Source organism: Phasianus colchicus, chromosome 2 (genome assembly GCF_987193195.1).
Source record: "Phasianus colchicus chromosome 2, bPhaCol1.hap1.1, whole genome shotgun sequence".
Classification (NCBI taxonomy): domain Eukaryota; kingdom Metazoa; phylum Chordata; class Aves; order Galliformes; family Phasianidae; genus Phasianus; species Phasianus colchicus.
Window position 1 is genome coordinate 36856925 of NC_143437.1, and position 13101 is coordinate 36870025.

General features: G+C 37.6%; 1 long non-coding RNA gene across 2 annotated transcripts in view; it reads right to left on the reverse strand.

Annotated features, from left to right (window-relative positions):
* Positions 1–12653, reverse strand: part of LOC116232896 (uncharacterized) — a 36838-nt gene extending 24185 nt beyond the window's left edge. For both annotated transcript variants that reach the window (XR_016464684.1, XR_004167816.2), the window contains exons 1-2: positions 12571–12653; positions 11421–11506 (exon numbers count right to left, since the gene is read on the reverse strand). This is a non-coding gene — a long non-coding RNA (uncharacterized LOC116232896). The remainder of the gene's footprint in view (positions 1–11420; positions 11507–12570) is intronic.
* Between the last annotated feature and the right edge of the window lie 448 nt (positions 12654–13101).

The following is a 13101-nucleotide window of genomic DNA, read 5'->3' on the forward strand; positions in this document are numbered from 1 at the left end:
TGCCATTATTAGAGAGTAGGAATCATAAGATCTTAAGCAGATACAAGCATTTTAGCATTGCTGACAGTGCCAAGTATAGCATAAGCTATAGTCCTTATTACCTAGTTATATCCAGATTAAGAAAGATGCTTCTTTGCTTGCTTATATTTTAAAAAATGTGGAAAAAATCCTTCAGCAACATTTCTTAGTGCTGAAGCACCCAGTTTCTCTTCTTGCTATCAAACTATGCCACACCTTGTATCGCACAAACTTGAAGTACTGACCAGAAGTAGGGTCCTAGTCTGGATCCAGACTTGAAAATACAAGCGACTACAAGAGGTCAAACATAACTAACATTCTGGTTGAGACCTGAAGGTGAGTCTCTGGAGACAAAGTTTGATGTGAAAGTACAAAGAAAATGCCTGCATTTCTCATTTACTGGCTATCTGGCATCTCCTGGGTTTTCCTTCAGCGGCTAGATATACTCAGGTACTCCAGCAGACTACTCCTCCTCACTACCTTGGAATATTTGGAGAGATCATCATGCTAAAGAGACAATATTTTCTCTAGCAAAAATCAAAGTAATCCACTGCAGCCTGAAGATCTCTCTACAGCCTTGTACAATTGGAGTGCCTCATCTTCCAACTACCAAGGGAGCTTATGCAATTCTACATTCTCCAAGAATTACACCACAAGTAGCACAGTAGCTCTGGATCTAACTTATAATGCATGCTACTTAAAACATGAACAAGAAAGTCATGGCTCTACTTTGTGTTTTTCTGTATACAATCTGTGAGTATGCAAACGTGCCTGAGTGCATGAATTGAAGTGGGGGCCACCCACACACACAACTGTTAATGATTTGTAAGTCCAGCCTGTATTCATCTTGCAGTCACTGCCAAAAATGAGGAGGATTACAGATGGTGTGGCACCTGTTTGCTGAACTCATATTACAGAATATAATAAAATCATGCACTAGTGTCTTAATGCATCCCTATTCACACAGGACACTCATTATTTTGTACAAAATCCCCTGAAAGATATGCAAATATGGTAAGTAATATAATGACACTGCTATCTCAAAACCAATGAATTACTAATTTACTCAAAAATTACTATACCAAGCTCTTCTACCTCTTGTTTTCTAGACAAAGTAGTAAAAAAGTTGTTCAAAAACAACCAACCATCTCTGAAAAAGAAATGCCTCTGCAGGAATAAGCAGCAATCATAGCGAAAGTTATGAAAGCCTTTTCTTTCACATGTGCCAGTTTACCTCCCGGCTTGCGTGACAGTCCTTAGAGAGTTTGGAGATATATGCTTTCAGACACATGAATTGTTTTTTTCTTTTAGCTCAACAGCTTCTGACTTGCTTGAACAGATTATTCAGTTTAGAAAAGAGGGGGAAAAGAGAAAGAAAGATGCTTAGAAGACTTAGAGGAAGAAAAAGAGAACGCAGAGAAAAATCCCTAATTCTAAACCTTCAGGGGTAAGGAGGGGGGAATAAAAATAAAAGCAACAACAAAAACAAAAGCACAAAACAATACAGTTCTTCTGGAGTAGGGATATCTCTTTTCTGCCCAAGCACACCACCTGCTGGGTGTATATCCTCAGGCACACTGTGGTGGCACTATGGAGGCAGCTCATACCAGCTAACATTTCTGTACACTCTGACTTGAGTCAAAGCCAACAGTTCTGGTCTCACTAGGTTTCTTGAAGGGTTTGAAGTTTTGGATGCTTCAGGGGTAAATTCAACCCAAGCTAAAACAGAGTGGGTATTCAACCAGAAGGCTGCAACTGCATTGTTTCATTTCATACACAGATTTTATTATGTGTCTCTCAAGGACATTTACCACTGGTCAGTTTAGTCTAATATGCCCACAAACACAGAAAACACATGCATCATGCTCTGAAAGTAATGCCTACTACTTATTTCCATGGAAAATACAACAGATACAAAGAGCACAATAACAATATTTCATATAGCAAATTCTCAGCTGCACAGAATCACAGGATCTTAGAGATTGGAGGTGACCTCTAGAGATCAGAGTTCAACCCCCCTGCTAAAGCAGGTTCCCTAGAGTAGGTTGTACAGGAAAGTGTCCAGACAGGTCTGGAATATCTCCAGAAAAAGAGACTCCACAACCACTCTGGGAAGCCTGTTCCAATGTTCTGTCAATTTCACAGTAAAAGGTCTTCCTTGTACTTGTACAGAACTTCCTATATTCCAGTTTTGGCCTGTTGCCCCTTTTTAATATTGCTGCATGTCTCTGAAAAGAGTCAAGCTGATGGAGGCAGACTCCCACATTTTAGATAAATAGTGTGGAGATCCCTTCTCAGCCTTTTTCTTCTCCAGGCTGGACAATCCTAGGTCTTTCAGCCTTTCCTCATATAAGAGATACTCCAGATTCCTCTTCATTTTTGTGGTTCTCCAGTGGACTCTCTCTAGAAGTTTGCTGTCTCTTTCAAACTGAAGATCTCAGAACTGGACATAGTATTTCAGATGTGGCCTCAACAGGGCAGAGTAGAGGGGGAAGATCACCTCCCTTGACTTACCAGCCACACTCCTTTTAAAGCACCCCAGGATCCCATTGGTTTTCTTGACCACAGGTACACACTTCATGGCCAAAATGCTATCCACCAGAACCCCCAGATCCTTCTCCTCAGAGCTCCTTCTGAGCAGGTCAGGCCCTAACACGTACTGATGTGTCTGGTCATTCCTTCCCAGGTGCAAAACCCTACACTTGTTCTGGTTGAAGTTCATCAGGTTCCTCCCCACCCCAACCCTCCAGAGTTCACTGTCCAAGTCTCAGCAAATGCAAGCACAGATTTCTGATGTGTCAACCACTCTTCCCAGCTTTGTACCATCAGCAAACTTTCTAAGGATGGATTCTCTCTCTTCATCCAGATCACTGACAAGTACATTGAATGAGACTGGACTCAGCACTGACCCCTGGGGAACACCACTAGTTACAGGCCTCCAGTTAGACTCCATGCCATGATCCTCTGAGATTTGAAGTCCAACTTAACTTGAAGCACATAGATTACAGGAACTAAGGGTATAACACACAGGTCAGACTCCAATCTTTTCTGAAATACAGCTAGGCCACACATCAGCCCCACACCTTTTGTCTTTTAAATTCATAAACTGAAACTGTATAAAGAAATAGTACTTCTATAAAAGGTAAAAGGTAGTAGAAGACAGTAACAGAAGAATATTACTGATGATGAAAAAAAGGACAAATACTACTAGAAAAAGAAACGTGGAAGAAGTTGTTTCGTGTGAGGGAGGTTATCCTGGGTGGAATAAGCAATATGACAAAAGATGTAAGACCAGGAGGAGAGTATATGGAGACTGATTCATGTGAAGCACATCAGACAAATGGCTTGTTCAAAATATCATGGTGAATCAGGCCATAACAAGTATGTGTTCAAGAAGCAATAAAGGGCTACAGTGACTGAAAGTGGAGGATGAGAAAGGGCAGAGACTTGACAGTATAGGTGTTGGCAGCCAGCAGAATGAGTGTAACTGACAAGTCTTTGGCATTTGACTCTAGTACCTACCTTTATTTTATTAGCATGACGAAGTTTACCACATTCATAACATTTTAACCTTCAGAAAGCATATCAAATACTATCATAAACTATCTTAAGGAAAAGGGTAAAAATTGAAGAAAAAACAAATCAGCATTTCTGGTAGGAAAATAAGACCCTGTTCTGAACATCAGCATCTAAAGAAGAAGCCCATCTACCAATATCCTCTCCCAAACAATACTCAATTCAAGCAGATATCAATACGTCAATATAAATTATATTTCCAGTTGGTCATGCAGGAAACTCTAGTTGTTTTTTAATATAAGGAAGTTTATTTGAGGAAAAAAATGAAAAACAGCAATATTTTTGGAATGTTTATTTTTGCCACTTTGCCAAGAACCATATTTGCTCTTTTCTATTTGAAGTTTCTAAGGAAATATGGGACATTAACCATTCCCTCTGAGGACTCCTCAGAATATAACAGCTGCCAGGCAGCTTATGCTGTAGAAATTTTCCAGTTAGCATACATCTTATATTTACAATGTCACTTCTATTTGACACATATAGTCAATGTCACAAGATGCCTCTTTCCAACATAACTTGAGAAACAACCATCTGTGATACCATATGTGTCTATAAAATAGCCAAACTTCATTAATCAATATTGAAAAGTATGTCATGATATGTGCATACATTTATCAACAAAGGGAACAAGATACACACCAGCTTCTTCAAACTGCTCTAGTTTTAAGTGTTCTCCTCTAGATTTCAGAGGAAGTTATGTTACGGTATACATCAAACAGGCCAGAGATTGGGGATTGCTTCCCTGCAACCATCACCTTGGTACACCAGTCTAAGTGTATTTTGGTCTGCTCCCATACATCCTGTGAAGATGAAATATGTTATAAAAAATGAAGCTCTACCTTTCTGCCTGCTACATGATTTGTATTACTCTCACAAATCCTTAATATCTGAACAAAGCTTGTCAAATGTACTCTAGAAACTTTTTAATCTTCACTGAATTCTCTCTTGACCATGAGAGGCTTTAGCAGTTCTGGTAGTCTCGTGGCTAGTAGTAAGATTTCAATACTCTAGCAGAAGTAAAGTAGAATTTGTTCTTTTCAAATGATTGCATTTAGTAGGTCTTTTCTCATTATAATCTGTTGATGCCAGTTGCCAGTTTGTCTTCCACTAAGGGCAAAATTTACCATGATGACTGCTTGCATGAAATACTGACCTCCCCAGAGATATAATTATTTTTAATCTATTCTGTTGCTCAGAACACAAAAAAAACTCTAGTTTAGTATATCCATCTCAGGTCAGCAATTGATTCCTTTCATTAGTCTTCCATTTGTATTTTAGAACAGTGATGCACACTCTTCTAGGTATTACTCCACAGTGAGTAAAAAAGTGAGAGAAAGAAATGTCTCCAATATATATACTACTGAATCATACAGAACTATTCCCTCCAGTGTTGAAGTATTCAGGTGTATGAGTGATATTTTTATTTTTCTAGCAGATCTATTATATGGCCTGCAGCATCTCTAAGCACTGGCAGTTTCCCCATCAGGAGACAAGACAATCCAGTGATGCAGCACTGCCAGTGCCAGCTGCTGGCCTCAGGTATGTATTGAGTTTGTAAAGCCTCTGTTCTGAGGATTGTTGGCTTGCTCTGCACTTGTCATGACCTGCCTGCAGCTTTGCTGTCAGTTGGTTTAGCTGTGAAAGCAGTCCATCACATGAAAAATTGACTATGAATAACTCATTTTTAAATTTTTTTTGTAGGGTAGAATCATAGTTCTTCGTACAGAAAGCAGCATAGAGTAATTCTGTAATGAATTTGCAACAGAAAATAACTTCAGTGTGAAGAAACAGTGGCCTGCTGCAGCAGCCAAGAGTTAAAGAAGCAGAGAACATGAAGAGCACAGGGACAGGATGGTGGGATACAGGGCACGGGCTAGCACTGAGGGGGCATTAACTACAAACTCATTAGTAGCCAGCCACTAATAAAATATAGACCTACAGACCAAGAAAAACAATTGTAGAAGCAAATAGAACACAATACAAATAACTTCCATAAAAATCAACACTTATGGTAAAATTTAAACATCATAAACTTACTGAACAATGAGGAAAGAGTAAGCCGTAAATGTACATTAGCAAATACATTAAATGACCCTAAGCAGATCCCAGAGGGAGGAAAAGGAAAACAACACTATTTTATTTGAAGCAAAGAGCTTGGGATGCTAATGACTTATTCTCCCTTTTACAGTCTGCCAGCAGCCTTGGAGTACAGAGGAGTAGTGGAAAGGTAACCATAACACAAGGAAAAGGGCTAGAAACTAGAAAATAGGCACACGAAAATTTAAATTTTACTCTTACTACTATATTTTTTTCCCCACGCAGTAGCATTCTTCTTTTTCTTTTGCTTAGATCTGTATTAATAATTATTTTATTCACTTATTAAGGTTTCAATTACAGTACTATCATTCTTAGCTTTACATCTAAGATGGTTTTCTTTTTTGATTCTAGAAAAATCCTAATGCAAAACTAACTTGAAGTGACTTTTCTACTCAAATATACATTAACTACAATGCAGCAATATGTACTCTTACATTTATTGACTTGCTTAACCTGTTGTGATGTTTAATGCATTAAAATGGCTGTTTTCAACACAAAGATCAGTCTGAACTGCAAGCTTTGGTCTGATGGATAGTTCAAACTGAAATGTGGATCCAAATTGCCTGGCTCCAAGAAATGCACTGTCACTTGAATCTATCAAACCTGAACTTCACAGCTAACCCTTCAACTCCAAGCTACTTAAAGTAATCATTTCTGAGCTTCTGGATATCCACAGCAATATCGGTGAGTATATTCTATATTAAAAAAAAAAGACTGAACTCTTGATGATCCAGAAAAAAATATTATATTTAGGCAGTGTAATGGCATGAAAAAGCAATACGGTCTTCAAACTTACATTTTCTAATGTTCAGTGCATTGGTAGGTATTAAGTAATCTTAGGTAAAAATCAATTATCTCTCTAGCAGACCAGCCTCCCTCAGAAGGGAACATAAGCTGAGAACATTTCCCCACCACTTTTTCCAGTCTCTTTTGGATAAATCCTGAACTTTGTTTGCATACTATAATTGAATTCAAGGCAAGTCCCTTCTCCCTTTAAAAAACATGCATCTCCTGAGAACAATCAGTGAGCAGCCAAAGGTTAGTGTTACTTCCTATCTGTTACATGAAATGACTCCTTACAGAAACAATTGACAGGCACACAGCATTCAGGATCAATGCAATCTTTCCTTTCCCTTTAATTCCCAAGAGTGTCTAACAAGGACAGATGCCCATAGAAATTGGTTAGTAAAACAACAGGCAGGATGCAATTGTGTTCTTCCTTAACAATAATCTTTACGAAAATAAATCTTTCATCAGGAAAACCGTAAATACAAATCCTCTTACTGCAGAATAAACCTCAAGGTCTCCCATTCCAGAAAAGGTCACATTCATTCATTCTTCAAGCTATGGCATCCAGGATTTGTCCTACAACCTGAACTTAAGCCAGTAAACTTGACATTAAAAATGCCAGACTGGAAGAAAATTAAGCTTCAAAAATTCTCCCCTGAAGACCTTGACATCCTGCACTACTGCAGCCTCCAGATTCTATACAGCATAAGAACAGCTACAAATTATGCCACCTATGAGCTATATGACACACTATAGCTTAAAATTTTGTCAAGAAACAACATAAACTGTTACCCACTGACAGCATACCCAGTCAAGGGCAACATACCCCACACACCTGGAGTCCACACAGGCAACCACCACACCTCTGATCCCATGTGGGAGCAGAGAGCCCTTTCTTATCCTCTCCTTCAACCTGCATGAGTATCTCTTGTTGCAGAGGAAGACATCACACCCCACCAGCCATCTCTGAATGCCTTCCAGTTCCAAATAGTAATGAATTAAATATAACTATTAGGCTGGCACTTATCTAATATAAAATAAATATATATAAAAATATATAAAAATATATAAAGTGGTATAAATTTCACTGAAGACTCTTCTGTTTGAGCATACAGAAATGTTTGGGCTGTAGGGCCTGCTTGGAAGTGAGTTTCAAGTAAGAGTCAAAGATTTGGTTACTTGAGAGTTTTCAGTAACAAAAAGATTAAATAAGAATTACATTGTTAAGAGTACTAGTATCTCAACAGCAATAAGAGCTAACAACAGTTCTAATAAAACAAGGCATAAGGACAGTCCCTATAAAGCAATAACTAACAGTTGTCTTAATTTCTTCCACTTATCTATAACTAAGTTCAACTGCCTTGCAATGAACAGGGAATTTTACAGCCAGTACAGGTTACTCAGAGCCCTGTCCAGCCTGACACTAACTGTCTCCAGGGACAGGGCAACCACTACCTCTCTCAGCAACCTGTACCAGGGCCTCACCACACTTACAGTAAAAATCTGCTTCCTTATTCCAATCTAAATCCTTCCTCCTTTAGGTTGAAACTGTTTCCCCTTGTCTTGTTACCTTGTTAAGAGTCTGTCCTCTTCTTTCTTAAAGCTCCTTTTAGATACTGAGAGAATGCAATAAGGTGTGCCCAAAGCTTTCTCATCTCCAGGCTGAACAACCCCAGTTCTCTCAATCTGTCCTCAAAATGGAAGTGTTCCATCCCTTAGGTCATTTTCGTGGCCTTCCTCTGGATGGTCTCTATATATGGAGTCCTTGCTGTTTCGAGGACTCCACATTTGGATGCAATAACCTAAATTACCAGCTCTGAATTTATTAAGGGCTTCTTGAGTTTCACGTAGATTGTAAGTATTGAGTGTTGTAGAAGTGAAAGCTACTTCATTTGATTTCTAACCCTATGTATGTTTTCAGGCCTTGTGCATACTGATCCTTAATTCAATAATACATCCACTGTCAGTCAGAGATTCTGGTATATGTGACAAAAACACCCACTCATAACTACACTGCTGATGTCATTGTACATAGACTTTTGAAGAGAAATTCTTAGAAACAGTGAACATTTTAGAGCAAATGAGGACCTATAGACCAATGGAGTTTTGTGAAATACATGGGAAAAAGCAGTGTCTCTAGCATTGTAAACAGGAAGATAAGTATTCACAGGACAGGCTCACTAAGATCTACAAAAGCATCTTTATAGATAACAAAGCAGCTAGACCAGATGTGTGAATTATGTTTTAATTAGTTCCATAACACTAGTTTCTTAATCCATTACTGTAAATGTATAGATAATTCTGGATGAGAGGATTTATTGCATATAGCTTTTGACATCCTTTAACACTTTATGATTCATTTTCTTATATCTAGAATCATTGCTATACAAACAACCCTTTGCTATGTTTACCCAACAAGATTCCCAAGACATTTCTTATAGATGAAAATTCTGCCTATACAGATGCTGAAAACACAGGAAGTTAGATAATTCCTAAATCTACAAAGTGATCATATTTCAACTGTGTCTGAAAAATTAGTATTTTTAAAGAGTAAAATAAAATTCACAGAAAACGTTTGTAGTCATAAGTCTCTAGCAGCTAACTTAAATGTCTCCTCTGTTCTGACAGCCTTCATGACCAAATGAGCGTACCTTAAAAATTGTGATGAGAAAGACATTGTGCAACGGGTATCCATGACAAGGATTAAACATGCCCAGCCAAAGCCACCAGAATTAATTTCAAAAACTTACAAGACATACTTACAAGACACTTTAATGACATGAGGAGTAAAAGTGATAATATACTGATCTGAGGTCTGCATTTTAGGGTAAAAATAGAAATTTTAGTTATAAACCATAACTAATTCTCATGGCAGGGCAGTGTCTCAAGTCTTCCACACCATATCTTTCTGTCTCTCAATCAACTGAAACAAAATAAAACTCACACCACACTAAAACATTTCATTTCAAGCTGACTGGTGATTAACTAGCAGAATACATATACAAACCAGACTAAATGGACACTACCAGTATCACAGTATTAACCATTTGACAATCTAATTAATTTATACTGAATGAAAATTTATCAATACTCATGAGTTGATTAACATGTGAATATGTTAAGTGATTAATTTACTAAGCCAAACACACTAAGGTTTTTCAAATCACAGTCTCTGGCCTACATAAAATTAGTTTTACCATTGGAGAGCTGCTGATGACATATCTATAAATATCATTACAAGTTTAAACGAAGGAGGGATTTTCCCCAAGTACAAACTTTCAAAAAAACCCATCAAACACCAAATATAGAAAGCCTGATTATGATCGCTACCTTGCTATTCTGTCATACGCTCAGTATTTTGTGATATTTGTATGAAACAGACAGCTTTATTTCTGGTTTCTCTGGTAAAAGTGAATTTCATGGATTACAAAATGGAAACAAGGTGCACAACAGCACAGAAATATTCTAGTGGCTATTAAAGAGATTGCAGAATATGGCCTAATGCTGTTCCCAGAAATATAAATTTAGAAGACTTGTGTCTCTGACGGGAACCAGCAGAGAACCATCCAAACTTTCCTTATCCCACAACACATAGAAAAGGAAAATAATGGTTTCATCTCTAAATAGATCTGTATTTACTAGCAAGAGACTTCTTGGCATGTAGAACAAGACTCAATTCCCATCACTGTTATTTCCCTCTCTCTCAATCTGCAGAAGACCTAGTGCTCAATAGAGGTATTTGATCACAAACCACATTACACATTTTCTTTCCTAGGCAGTGTTATTTTTGTTACTTTGTTGTTTTCTTAGATTATGGAAAGGTATCTTTACGCACTATGAAAGATAAAAGAACATTGTGAAATTCAGTCAAGGACAAGTTGTGATGCTCTTAAGAGGTTCTCCAAAGATAATTGTGCTCAGTATTAAGAAGCACTGAGAACATAATTTTTATTCAACCTAAAAGTGAATATTTTTAAGATAGCTATATAAGCAAAGCCTTTGTTTTTGTTTTAACCTTAAAAACTAAATGAATTTCAAAACGTAATGTTCATTTCAAATCAAGTATTTGAAAACTTAGCTTGAGAACTGAAAAAAAATCATCCAGTTTTTTTTCCTTCTGCCTTTCCCAAAAATTTGATGAAGTAAACCCTAGCTCACTAAAACCAAGTATTCATTTCTTTATTAGGAAAGTGCCACCTTCACTTACTACTGTTGCTATTTTTCTAGGGAATCTGGTTTCAAATGTCACATAAGTAACTCTGCTGAATGCCAAGTTCTGTGATGTGGGCTGAGCAGCTGAGAATCTTCCCCCACATAGACTGAGGTGTCAGTGTCTCATATGCTTGTTTTCATCTCAACCTCCTCATTCCCTGACTCTCTTGAGCCTTATTAGCAGAACTTTTAGAACAGTTTCAGTGCTACCTGCCACAGAAGTCTCTGCTTTTTTCCTCATTCAGTTTGTCAAAAAAAAAAAAAAAAAAAAGAGGCAACACTAAGAATTTCAGGGTTGATTTGAATATTCAAATCCACTGTTCTTGGAAAAGCTTAAAAGAAGGCAAAAGAAAAGCGTGAAATGTCTGCTTCATATTTATCATTAAAACAGTGGGACAGATCTCAAGAGAATAATGTGAAAAAAAGAATTACTGGCTTAAACAATGAAGAAACCTTAAATAAGAATAGAAGAAAAAAGCAGTGCTATGCTAAAGAGGTTACTTTTTCCTATTTATTCAAAACAAAAGATTTTACACAGTTATTAACTCTTTTGCTGATAAATAGCTTAGTTTTTTGCAGCTCTTTTTCTAGAACCTTGAGTAAGCTCTCAAATCAAAGTTCCATCGTTACACAACCACTGCACCTTCCATACCAAATGCCTATGCAGATCTTTTCTTTCTAGTCATTACTTATTCCAATAAATCACATGAAGAGCATAAAATTATCACCTGGTTTAAATCCTCCAGTACAGCACCCAGCAGCAAAAGCTGAAAAATGCAGTTGTTGAAGTGAGGGTTCCGCACATGGGTAAGGGCTGTAATAGAGTACAAGTGCTGATAAGTACAATGGGTAGAAGGAAACATAGTTTGGCCTCTTCATTGCCTAGAGCCTGCTGTGAGGATCTTTGGAGGTCATCCCAGCGCAATTAAGTGCCCACACTGAACTACCAAGAAAGCAAAGAAAAATTATCCCAATTACTTGTTTTACAGTAATAGAGGAATAGACACGTGAACTTAATTGATTTAACTTTAACACATCTAGTTTTGTATCTAGTGTTCACGTATCAGTTGCTCCTGGCACACCATCCAAAATGAAGATGACTAAAAGAAGTCATATCCCAATTGTCTGAAAGTTTTTAAATGCTGATAGGTTTGAGATAAAAAAGAAACCAGAAACGGCTTGATAATCAACAAGACAAAGAGGCGTTATTAGTAGCAAGTCTTACAGCTCAGTAAAGATAGCTTTTGAGATAAATGGAAGATAGCAGTAAAATTTTAAGAGCCTATTCATTCTTCATACATTTCTGGATTGAGGGGGATTACTTAGGATTGGATTTAGTCTACTAGCTTAATGTCTATTACCGGAGAACTCCAGCTTCACCAAGAAAAAACCCTTCGTAGACTTTGAAACCATCCCATGATGTAAGCTAAAATGCAATAAGCGAGACAAAAATTTAGAACTTGCTCCAAAACACATTGTTGATATGAAACCCAAACTATCCTGAATTCTGCTACAAAATAAAATCAGATGTGAATCACCAAAGAAGCTCTCAGCCTCAGTGTCTTCTTACCTCATTGTTTTTATCTTGCCTCATGACAGAAGGTCATAGTAGAACTTCAGCCTTAGCCAAGCTCACCAGTAAAGGCAATTGTCATTGGTATATTAGCATCCAAACAGGCCTCTTTTAACCTGATAGCTTCTTCCTGAGGATATTTTAATCACTTTCCCATAAAACAGAAGCTTTTTAGAAACCACAACATGATGGAAAGCATGATAGAAAGCACAGCAAAAAGAGCAGAGCAGCAAAGTTGAAGGCCATAGAAAATGAGGATTTGCTCAAACGCAACAGTCACAGAAACAAAGAAAGAAGCTGCTTACCTTCAGGAGGCTTCAGGTACACAAAGATCTCCAGCAAGATACTCTCTCCTTCATTACCAACCCTTAAATGAGGTCTGGGAAGGGGTACATCCTGGCTCTACCTCTTCTAGTCACTCAGGTAAATTGTATGCACCTGAGATCCCCTGGGTTAGCCCTGCCTTCCTATCAGGTGCTCAATCACTGGTTCAGACGGTGACTTAGCATTTCTGTGACAGAAGTATTCTCTTTCTACAAGTACTTAGAAGTATATCACTAGAGGTTGTCACCTGAAAACTGAAAAATACATTGGAAACACATGATCATCATTAAACATTTAAATAATTTCTGTTAGGAGTGGCAATTCAATAGTGTATTCTTTCACAGATTTTGAAAAACTCAATGTGCTGTGTCCTTTTTGCAGGGATAGCTGATACTACAACACACCAAAAAATACCAGGATATTACTAGCCCCTGTTTACAATTCTTTCTTTTGAGAACTGCTGATAGCTGGTCTACGCCAGTAATAAATGTGCTGTGTAACAGTAAATAATC